General features: G+C 40.9%; 1 protein-coding gene and 1 pseudogene across 14 annotated transcripts in view; one reads left to right on the top strand and one right to left on the bottom strand.

The window, feature by feature from the left end:
• Positions 1-12,359, bottom strand: part of SLC8A1 (solute carrier family 8 member A1) — a 394,428-nt gene that overhangs the window by 256,997 nt on the left and 125,072 nt on the right. The window lies entirely within an intron of this gene.
• Positions 11,434-11,898, top strand: LOC135322990 (dnaJ homolog subfamily A member 1-like; annotated as a pseudogene).

Genomic DNA, 12,359 nt, shown 5'->3' with positions numbered 1-12,359 from the left:
ACAATGGAAGCAAAGAAAGCCTCTATTATATTCTTGGTTCAGTGTCTCAAGAAATGAATCCCAACTTTAGTGTCTTAGAATTTACAAAGCACCATCACCCTGTATTTTTAAAAATTATGATAACTTTATTATGAACAGAATTATTAAGACCATATTACTATTATCATCTCCACTTTAGAAACAATGAAACTGAGAGAGAAGTTAAGATACTTGGGGGGTTGAGGAATTTTAACCAGAAGCTCACGATTCTACATTCAGTGCATCTTATGTAGCTTTTGTATTTAGCACACTATTAATCATCTGAAAACACCCCTGAGATTTCCATAGCTGTAAGGACCGCTGACACATCATCTTCTGATTTGGGAGAACTAAGACCCCCAGTCCTGCCCCTGCTCCTTCTGAGATTTAGAAAGCTGAGTTTTAAGGAGGGCGATAACCAGGAAGGATCTCTTTTTAACACCTGTGCCTGAAGTTCAGGGATTTCTAAGTGTGACGCTCGTGGCCCGAGCCCCACTTCTGGAATGCTCCCAGTTTACTTCATTTCCGGTTTGTCACCCAAGAACTTGGATTTCAAGCACAGACTTGCATTTTCCTTCTGGTCTAGGGATCAGCTTTTGATAAAGAGGAAAAGAATTTCTCAAGCTAAATTTCTGCATTGCTGTCTTTCATATTACCATCACAGCTTCAGAAATCGGGAGGGAATTGAGGAGGAGAAACAAGAGGAAAAGGGGCCAAGGCTCAGGACAGTCCTGCCCACTATCAGAGACCCGACTGGGGAAGTCATGTATAGTTTTCAATGACTCTGAACACAGGGTAAGGGTCTGGCAAAGGTTGACTTCAATTTTATCAAGCCTCAGTTTCCCAACTCCTAGAAGCAAAATGAAAATAATATCTTTTACCTCTTAGGATTTTTTGTGAGAACTGAATGAGATCATGAAAGGAAAGCACAATCCATAGAACATGCACATAGTAAATGCTCAATAAATCCTAGCTCTTTCTATTAGTATGAGGTTTTATCTGATTCTAGAGATAGAACAAATGGAGACAAATATATTTCAAGAGGGAACATGAAAGAACGAAAGGTTAAACTCTATTTCTTTGGGATGGGGTGTGTAAAATTGTCTCCACGCAGAGTTGACCCTGTTCTGTGGAAATGCTGTCTCTGGCAGGCAGACTCTGAGCATGTGACATCCCTGGTTCCTCTGTTGCCATAGCAGCAGCCCTGCAGCCAGACAACACAGTTTTACAACAGAACGAGGTCCAGAGTCGGTCTCCCAGGCAGGCACTGAGAACCGAAAGCAGGGCTATATTCGTAGAATAAAACCGAGATGCAACGTCCTACCCATTTCTTAATTCATAAGTATTGTTTATTCTCTTAAGAGCAAATTCAATGCTTTTCCAAGGGACGGGTGGCTGCAAAAGTCGAGTAATTTAAAAAGAAGAAAATTACGATAAGCCCCTCTTAATGCAGGAAGGATTAGAAAGCTTGCTACCAGCAACTGAAAATATTTACAATAATCACATTCAGTCCAGACTTTCATCTCTGAATCTAAACAGAAAACTTTAATCCTACAAACTGTAAGCCGATGCCATGGCTATATATGGTCACAAAACTCCTAAGGGAAGAAAAAAGGAACAGAAGAAGGAAAAAACTCAGATGCCGTGTCTTTTATAATTTGTGTATATGTTCTACCACCAGGATCTGTTGACCTTGGCAAAATTTACAAGCAAGACTCATTAATCAGCTTTACTCAAGTACATGTAACACTTTCCATTTTAAGAAGCCACAAACTCCCCTCCCTTTGGGAAATCTCAGTGTTTATCATGCTGTGTTTTCTTCGCAGATAAAACTGCTAGGACAAACATCAAAGACAGCTGGATTCCATACTCTGTGGGTTTGACCGTCCCAGAGAAGGCAAGAGAAATTAATTTTTCTTGTGGCCGACTTTTAAGAGTACTCTCTCATTTCTTTATTTTTTTTTTCCTTCTTTTTCTCTACGTCTTTTGGCCTTTAAGTTAGAAAGAATACTTCTTTGAAGTGTTCAAATATTCTTGGAAATGGCCATGTTTTTCCTGCATTCTTTCTGGGTGGAAGACAATTCCAGAAAGAGTTTGGGTCGGAGGGACTCTTGCTGAAGATACTTCCTCCCTTGCAATTAAGAAGCCATTGTTCAGAGGCTATTTTGTTGTTTTGATCATTTCCCTGGAGGAACAATGGAAAGTCATTATCTCTAGCTTTGATCTCAACATAGGAAGGGACTGCAAATTGCTTCACCTACTAGTGAATGGAAGGGAAATCCCAGGAGGTTTATGAGGAGCAGGGTCCAGGGAATACGTAGCTGAAGGGATGCTAAAGAGAAAAAGGAATTCTTACAAAATACCAACATCAGCCTTATGGTTTCCACTGGAACGTATCCAACCAATTTGGGGAAAAAAACACTTAAACTTTGCCATCAACCTGAAACTGAAGAAGGAATACTAGAAATGCCAAAATGTTTATTACCATCATCGGCATTATTATTACTGTTTTTGTTCTGAAGCATGTCTCTTTAAAAAGCTTGTAATTATTAGATCCTGCGCTGTTACAATATTAAGAGTGAGTTTTAAAAAGGGTGAATGCCAATTGCAAAATTAAAGTTCTGTCAGCACATGTGACTGTACTTTTACTAATACACAAAGCTGCCTTGAACGATTTATCCTCTCTTTCTACCCATCGGTCCTCTTGTTGTTGGGTCAAACACCGCAAAAGCAGCGACTCTTCAAAAATAGATAATCACAGTTGTGATTAAATCTCCCATGCTCAAAACTGACAGCCTATAATGTCAGTTTGAATAATATCCTAAATAACCAATAATAAAGTTATAGTCACTCTCCTTCCTTCCCACTCAAATGACTCGAAGACTGATTTACAGTTTGAGGAGAAAACCAAGATCTCTCGGGCATCTATTTTAAGCTAGTCACTTTGCAAGTTGTTTTACACTCACTACGCTACTTAGCTTGCCCAGCCACTCACTGGCATAGGCATTCACATGTCTAAGTTTCAGACGAGGAGAGGAGCGCTCAGAGAACTTGAGTCACAACCCAGGTTGCATGGTAAGATCTGGAGCCCAGCATTCATATTTCTCCTGTCTACAAAACAAACAAATCAGTAGGCAAATAAAACAAGGTAAGGATCAATGGAAAGCAGCATAGGGTATTGGATTTCATTGTATGTACCCCCCATCTCCCCCCCATCCTTTGCTATCTGTGCTCTACAACTTTTAACAGTGCCCCATACAGCAGTAGGTTCAGGAGTTCTTCGTGTATCTTCAAATGAGTATGCATGAGATGAACAGGAAGGCAGCTTGACAGAATAACTGAAGTCATGTCACCTTCCCAAGAAATCTCAGAGAGTGGTATTGGTCTATTTACAAAGACACTCCTTGCCTGACCCAGTGTGAAACACAGGGCACAATGAAGAGTCTGGACTTCTCTACCCTCGGGGCACCTGCATGTTCCCAAAAGATTCAAAACAAACATCCAGAAATAATGTTAAGTTACAGAAAGAGCTCCTTTAAATGCCGCAAATCATAAAGAGAACGAGGAAAGGGATGCCACCTGGGGCTTAGGTGAATAGGAAAACTGTAAAGAATGAAATGAAAGAATGAATAGAAATTAGATACAGGGAAGGTTTAAGACTATTCTGCAGTGTGTGTGTGTGTGGGAATGATTTAGAATACAGAGTATAAATTCTGCACAAAGGAGACCAGAACCCAGCCAGGGAGATTATTTTGGCTATGAATAGGCTTGTAGAAGGCTTGTAGAGGGGCGAATGGGCACAGAAACCATTTAGAAAGTTACGACCCAAGTCCAGCCTTGCTGGTGATAAGGTGTAACAACGTGGTACCAAAGATCAAGGACAATCATCTTCCCAGCCTGGCTCACACACAGGATCCTCGTAGATGCCCACTACTTCACTCTGTGATAATAAAGCAGTCCTAACTGCTTTGTGAATGACCAAAGAGGACACATGTTTAAAGAGGTACTTTATTTTGAGGGGTTGAGGCATTCAGAATATAGACTAGCCATCTAAAAAAGAACCATCATCATCCTTTAAAAAGGAGCCCCTTGCATCTTCATCTTTCTCATTTACCAGATCCAGCTTCCTCAGTACAAGGGAGAAAGGTAATTCCAGAGCAATAAATCTTCCATGGAAAGCACTCTACCTCTGGCTGTTTAATAATGAATTTAATCATTCGGGAGAACAGCCCTGTCATTACGGATTAATCACCAAACGCTCTGTTTTGGTAAGTTAATTGATGCTATGTTTGCAGCTGATGGTGGTCACAAGACTCACTTGATATTTTAAACAAATTCAGAGATAGAAGGAATGCTCAATCAATTAATTAACAGCCACAAAACACAGCAAACAAACAGAAAAGAAAGACTAAGGGAGTTATGGAACAGCAGATACTCAGATATCAGTACTTAGGGACTTGATGAACTAAAGACAGAACTGACTCAAAATATTGATAATATTTCTCTTCCTGTTGGTCTGTTTGGTTTCTTTTTCAACTCAACTAGGGAAGTTTAGGAGTCTAGAGTGGGGGGATTTTCCTAATGAACAAACTTCCAATATACCCATTTTGCAAAGTGCAGCTTATTTTCAAAAGAGATATTTTAATTGGAGAGCTTTAGAAGAAGTTTTATACGTTCTGTTTTCAACATGGTATCAGATACTGCAACATTCTCATTAAACTTCTGGGTATAACACGTGACTCCAGGATCATTACCATAAACAGAATTACACAAAATTAGTTAAGAGTTCTGTAGCCAATTATTCTCTTAAAAGGTATTTGAGATTTTAGATAAGGTGAGATCAATCCCTCAGGAAACGGAAGCAACTGAAAGATTCAGCAAGTCTATAGAACTGGACGTTTACATTTGTAGGTTGACTCGTTCAGGAAGATATTTAGAACTCTGAATAAAGAGGCAGACTTTCCAACTGAAAAGTTTCCCCAGAGTACATTTTTTTCCAACATCATTATCATGCTATTTTTAAGTTTCATTAATTGGTACACAATTTTGTGATTTAACTGTTAACTGAGCCTTCTAGTCTTTTTTGGCAACCTCAAACGTGTGACAATGCAAAATGTAAGCACCCTAATGATTTCTTAGGTGAAAGAACCTAAGCCAATCTGCTTCTCAGTATTTTGGTAAATATACATGGTCACCTGGGATGAGAGGTAGACGGTAGCTACAGTTTTTTCTCCTACAGTTTCACTATCAAGTGGTCTTTTCCATGAATGCAAATCTAGACTAAACTTTGCTCAAACTTCCACATTTATTTATAAACAAGCACAAGAACAGGCATTGTAAACCCTGTTGGCACTCTGACATGTGCCTTACAAGGAACATACGTGCTAAGGCAGGTGAAACCTGACAACAGGACCAGGCAGCTGCAGTCAAGTTGGGCAGAAAAGCCCCTCTGTGAAGTGGTTACCATCAGACCAATGATGCTCTGGCCCTGAGTAACAACTCCTCCAAGGGTGTTGGGCAGCTGGGTTAGCAGGTTCTACACATCCTTAATGCAGGTGCCGTGGGGTCCATAAAATCTTCCTAGGCAACCAAAGTCTGAATACTTCTTGTCTCCAAAATGGAAAATTCTCTCTCACATCTCAGAGTTACCCAACTCTGTAGTACGGCATGACCAGCAGAATTCTAAGATGACCCCCAGTGACCCATGACCATGTATAATCACCTTCTCTTGAGCATGAGAAGTACATGTAACTTGCTTCTAACCAACAGAATATGGCAAAGGTGATGAGATATCACTCCCAAGATTAGATTCTATGATATGGCAAAAGTGAAGAGAGTGTGCAAATATATTAAAGTCCCCAGTCACTTGACTTTGAGTTCATCAAAAGAGTTTTTCCAGGGTGGGCCTCATCTAATTAGGTCAGCCTTTTAGAAAAGAGTCCAGGCCTTCACTGAAAGAGATTCTCCTGCTGGCCTTAAATAAGCAAGCCTACAAATGCAAGGAAATGAGTTCTGTCAACAACCATGTGACCTTTGACAAGGAACCCAAGCATCAGATAAGACCCCCATCTTGACCAACACCTTGACTGCAGGTTTGTGAAACCCAGAGCAGAAGGCCCAGTTAAACTCTGCACAGGGCTCTAGTCCATGGAAACCATGAGGTTTTAAATGCATATGGCTTTCAGCCCCTCTGTTTCCAGTAATTTGTCATTCAGTAACAGAAAACTAATACAACTAATACATATGGATCATGATAAAGACCTTTGAAGTGCTTCACGCACCACTTCTGCAACGGGTGCTTCACACGCTAAGAGTCCTGGAACACAGTGCAAAATGAATCAACCCACACATGCACCGCATTGTTTATCCTTAGGTATATTTGAATAAATTTCCATATAGACAACGAAATACTCTGCTCCACAGTTTGGGTCTTTGGGTTACAGACACTGCATTACAGAGGAAGAGCTAGAGGTGTCCACAGATATGTTTAGTCCTCTCCCTGTGACTCTAAACAGTCCTCCTTCTACTGCTCTGCCTCTGTTACAGAAAACAAAGTAGAGCCCCAGAAAGTTTCAGCCACTTTCTCAAGGCTGAAGACTAAGACTGAAGCCTCAAGTGTTGACAGTCTCACTGCCAAGTGAAACATTTCTTACCCCACCCAGCTGTAAGCCTTCCCATTGCCTTATAATCCCCACCCTCCACTCACCTGCAATTCACAAGCGTTAGAGAACATTACCTGTTACCCCTTGGCATCACTTATTCATTCATCAAACATTCATTAACCACTTCCTCTGTGCCAGGCATTGTTTGAGGAGCTGGTGATAAAAACGTGAACAGAACAGATGGAAGTCCCTGTCTTCCTAGGGCTTAAATTCCAGTGAAAGGGAAATAAAAAGTAAACCAAATAATCAAAATCCATAAGAGAGAATATTTGATGTGCATAAGCACAAAGGGGAAAAGTAGTGCAGAGAAAGACAAAGGAGGTGGAACTTTCTCTATAGAGTCTTAGGGAAGACCTCTTGGAGAACGTGACATTTGAGTAATGGCCTGAAGGAGAGAAGGATGCAAGCCAAGAGGATATTTAGAAGAAAAAACGCTCCAGGTGGGAGGAAGAAGACATGCCAAGGCTGAGTCTGAGCAGAGACCTTGAAGTGGAAGACCTGGAAAAACTGAAGGAGGCCTGGGGGGCTGAGGGCAGGTAAGTGATGGAGAGAATGGGTCTGAGATGCAATAGGAGATTAGGTTTGGGGGAGCTTTTCCTCCCCATGAGGTAGGAAGCCAGGAGGAGGTCTGGAGCAGAGGAGTGTCAGGGAGACTCCTTTCTTGGGACTTTACGTTCAAACCAAGTCCAAGTGTTTGTATACCTACAAGTGGCTCCTCCCCGTCCTGCGGAAGAAGGAGCAGAGTCTCATTTGCGGAGGAAAAAAATGAATCAAATTTGTGCAGAAAAGCTGAAGTCAAAGGGTAGGAAAGAACTCAGCCTGGTGTCCTATTCATCTCCTGTTAAACTCTCCTGCTGGCCCCACCCATGGGCTGCCCTCTTTAAAATAGCCTCTCACTTCATTGAGGTGAGCTCAAATATCGCCTCCTGGGAGAAGCCTTCCCTGAGGCTCCCTTGCTCTTTCCCCTTATCCTGCCTTGTCGTCAGAGCATCTATCACCACTTTCCGTTACATCATGCATTTCTATGTTTAGTTGGTTCCTTTCAGAACAAACGCTCCGTGCAGGCAGGTGCTCTGCCCATCTTTTTTACTGCTCTCCCTCCACGTCTTTCTAGAATGGCATCTGCTTCATAAAAGATGCCTTTTTACACTTTTTTGAGTGAGTCAATGAATAAATGCAAAAGCTATCAACTCCTCATTGTTATTTACTCCCCTGTCAGTGGTTCCTCTAATCAGAGCAGGGGCGGGGGAGGATTATTAAAACACAGATGGCTGGACCCTCTCTCCAGAATTTCTGATTCAGGTTTGATCCCAGCACAGAGATAACCATTCTATACCTAGTTTGCTTCTGTGACAATCAAGAAGTTTAAAGCTTGTGGAGTTAGCTTGAATTCAATTTTTAAAAGTCTATTCAAGTTCTCAGATGGAATTTAATGTAGAACACATAGCCACTATAAAAGCTGAAGAGCTCACTCCAATATTTTGCCAATACGGGGCTATTAAGAAAGAGCCCAAGGAGATCTAATGCTGTTGGTGATGCACACATTAACAAAGCATTTCCAATCCGGTTTATGTAACTCGATACCCCCCACCAGCAGTTCGTGAAAGTATAATTGCATCAGAATATCCCCAGTGAGTGTCACACAAAATTGCATATTAATACTTTTAACTTGATTAGTGCTTTGCAGTTTCCAAAGCACTCTGCTGTTGCAGCTCAACAGCAATACTAAGAGATAAGCTGGTTGAATATTCTTGTACCCATTTTCCATGTAACTAAGCTGAGGCTTAGAGAGGTCAAGGGCCCCCAGGCCATGCTGATACGCAGTAGGATTAGACTTAATTATATGTCAAAGATGTCAGATCCTTGCCTGCATAGTCTAGTGACAAAATACCCTTTAAAAAGAATAAATAATGATTATCAGAATTGTCTTGAAATGCCGAGTATGGGGCTTTGATGTCCAGTGGATGTGAGACTTACTCAGTTTCTTCAAGACACTCTATCATCTTCACAAAGAAGTTTCACAAGGAAAAAAAAAACTTATCTGTGTCAAACTACTTTTTTTTTTAACCAAGGGCTATAAGACAGATGTTTAGATAATTCTTTGATTTGTCGAAGTTTGACTGAAATCATCACTAATTCTTCTGCACAAGTGGGTTCTTCCAGCTGCACTCGAAGCATGCTTCCTTGTCCTAAGAGAGCAAAATAAAGTGTTTCTTGGCAAGTGATGAGTGCCTTAATTATTTTATTGCTACGGTTTTTAGGATTTCAATCATTATACTTAATGGCATTTCCTGAGTAAAGAGGGTCCACCCGGGATCGGAGTGGGTTTTTCACAACTTCAGTAAAGCAGGAATCACCGACTACTCTGGCTTTGGCCGGATTTGGCCTTTCTACTAAAATAAGGGTTACCAGGTGTCCTACTTCTTCAGGGACTGTGCTACTTTTCAACAAATCACTTTGCGGATCTGACCCAAAGTAGGGCAATAAAAATGTCTCTTTTTCTGTGACATGCCAGATTCTTTTCCTCTCTCAGCTTTGATTCACTGAGTTTCCACACCTTTCAGTGGCTGAGTTTGAAGTTTTTCCCAGCATGAAGAAACCCAGAATCTGTGGGTCCCATATCCTCTGTGCTTCGTGTAAAAGATCGCAACTACAGAGAGAAAACTTTCCACCAAGCAGGCAAGCCAAGTTCTCTAGATTGTATATCCCTTTCAACAATCTCTGTGGTTGCCCCAGACATCAGAATCAGGGGTTGGCCGTACTCTACAATAATGCCAGCCCTGTCTGAAATGGTTTATTGCATGATGAATGCTCAAATGTCACCTTCTCCAGGGGGCCCTTCCCAATCCATTGCATCCTCCAGCCATCACACACACACCTGGCTGGAACTAACCTTTCCATTTTCCATCCTTCCATAACACTCTTCTTATACTTCACTTCCAGTGATAATAACAGGTTGCCTAGTATCTGAGAGGCCCCAGTGGGACAAGTTTCATGGCCGCTTCCCACATGGCCATGAATTTGTGAAACCTCAGCCCGTATTTGTAGACTAGATTTGTCCCTCTTCAGTTTAGCAAAATCCGATGCATCTTGCAATATTCAGGTCAAACGTCCCCTACTGTGCCCCATTCCCCCTGTCTCCATACAGTTAGCCCAACCTTCCTTCCCAATCTCAGATACTCATACATTCTTCAACATAATACTATACTGTCATTACTTATTTATACATCTGTCTTCTTCACTAGACTGTGAATTCATCAAGACAGGATAAGCCCAATGAACTTCCACAGAGCCTAGCACGTCGAACATACTCAGCAAGACTTGACAGTACAAGCTCTCCTAACCAATCTCTATCTAGTGATGAACTGACGATGAACTTGATGATGAACTTACGGCTCTCCACGGCACGTGAAGTACCTGCCCCTAGGATTATTCCCAGGTATGCTTGGATGGTGGAATTGCACAGTTACCAAGGGTCAGGCTGTTTCTTCCCAAACCGGTTTATGTCACTTTTGTTACTGTAATTGCATAATTTGATTCAACAGTATATGAACTAATGAAATACAGCTGTTTAAAAAGATAGTTATTCCTATGAAAATCAAGTAAAATGCTCTGCAAATACTCAGCTAAGACTAGTTCTTACTGTTATTGTTTATAATTATCTAATTTGATGTGGGCAAGACAGTTGTAGAAGATTGGGGAAAAAAAAATCTCTATGCACTCTGCAATTAGATTGCCTTGCAACTATAACTGAAATGGAACATTGTACATTATGAATGTGGTTTAGCAAATAAGAAAACACAGAATTACAACCAGTGGACTTTTTACTTAAAGAATACCCTTATTTATTCTGTTAAAATATTAGTGAATGAAAGTTCGTTTGTATGTTTTAGTTAAAATAAAATGCCTATTTATTTTCAGTTTATTTATAATTCCTGCTTTAATTGGAGATTTCGTGAACTAACCACCAGGCACAGAACTAGAGAGATTCTGTTGCAATTATTTTATGTCTTTCTTTATTGGCTCCTTTGTTTGTTCATCTGAATATCTGATGAAGACTATACTTTATTTGTTTTTATGTTATCAAATGTACAATCTGTCTTATGAGTATAAGCTTGTTGACATATGAGTGTGGGATACAGTACTTGGCAAATTAAAGGTACCCAATGATTGTATAATTAATTAACGTAGACCTGTTACTCCTCACTCGGATTCTGTCTTTTAAAATGTGTCCTGTTTTGATACATACACCTTCTTAACTCAAAAAAATGGAGTTGATACATTGCACAGGAATAAAAGTGGGAAGGCAAGCTTTTCAGGTACTGGCTGGTGTTCAAAATTAAATTTTTTTCTACATTTTTGCAAAGCTAATTGAAACCAGATACATAGCTTTGTAGCCAGTCCACCTAAAAGGGGTTGATTGTTCCTCCTTGGTTGTGTCTGACTGTCACCGCTATGCATCTGCACAAAAGGGCACCGCCAAATGGAGAGAGATATTTTCATAGTCCAGTGGGCTGTGCTGATTATGCTGAACTCCACTGTCCCAGCAGAGGACTGACTTAGGGTATTTAAGAATCAGCTGAGACGGATGGGCCACTAACTAGGGGACTCTCCCACATGATTAGTCAGTTCAGCCAAGCTGATGCACGTGTGCAGATGAGCGCACAGGCCCAGGTGGCAGCTCAGACTGACACTGCTGGTCAAGATCAGAAGGGCCCTGCTGGTTTTTGACTGACGACGGGAAGACCCTTCCATGTGTACGGATCTACAGCTGGTCGAGGCGCTATGTCATTTCCAAAAGCCAGTATCTACTCTTGACAACCAAACCACAGTCATCACTTCCCACCCAGGTCGGATAGTCAAGCATGGACAAATCAAGTGTGTGCTAAATGAAGGCAAGCCAATTTATCATAGACCACGTGGAAAGGGTTGCCTAATTGTTGAATTTAAGGTAAACTTTCCTGAGAATGGCTTTCTCTCCCATGATAAACTCTGCTGCAAAAACTCCTACTTGAGAGGAAGGAAGTAGAAGAGACTGATGAAATGGACCAGGTAGAACTAGCGGACTTTGATCGAAATCAGGAAAGATGGCGCCATTAAAATGCAGAAGCACATGAGGATGACGAACATCATCCTCGGGGAGGTGTTCAGTGTCAGACCTCTTAATGGGGCCAGTGAGCACACTCACTGCTAGTGTTCTATCTGCAGTAGTGTATGAGCGAAGGGCTGTAATCATAATATGCTCGCTACCTGCTTTTGTTTTCGTTTTAATATTCAACTATAGTCATGTTTCAGATTGTGACTGAAAACTACACGACCCCTGTTCAAAGAAAATTACTGTGCACAATGTTCCCTTTTAGGCCACATAAATAAGTAAACATTTATGTTACTGATGGGCAGAGCCACTGGGAAATCATCGTAACTTGCTTTAGGGATTGCTATTATGGACACTGATTTTGAGAGTATAATTAAATTCATAAAAGTACTTAAAATAGAATTGCTATAAAATGTAGAAATCATTTGGAAACATTTCACAGATCATATTAATATATGTATGTGTCCCCAGTCAACATAGTATATATTTGTTACATAATGTGTTTTGGCTGGACACTTCATAGAAGATGATTTTTGTCTCTGCAGTATCTTAACTCTTATTCCATAGGACTGTAAAAAGTGACT

This window comes from Camelus dromedarius, chromosome 15 (assembly GCF_036321535.1).
Source record: "Camelus dromedarius isolate mCamDro1 chromosome 15, mCamDro1.pat, whole genome shotgun sequence".
NCBI lineage: Eukaryota > Metazoa > Chordata > Mammalia > Artiodactyla > Camelidae > Camelus > Camelus dromedarius.
This window is presented reverse-complemented; position numbering and strand designations above follow the sequence as displayed.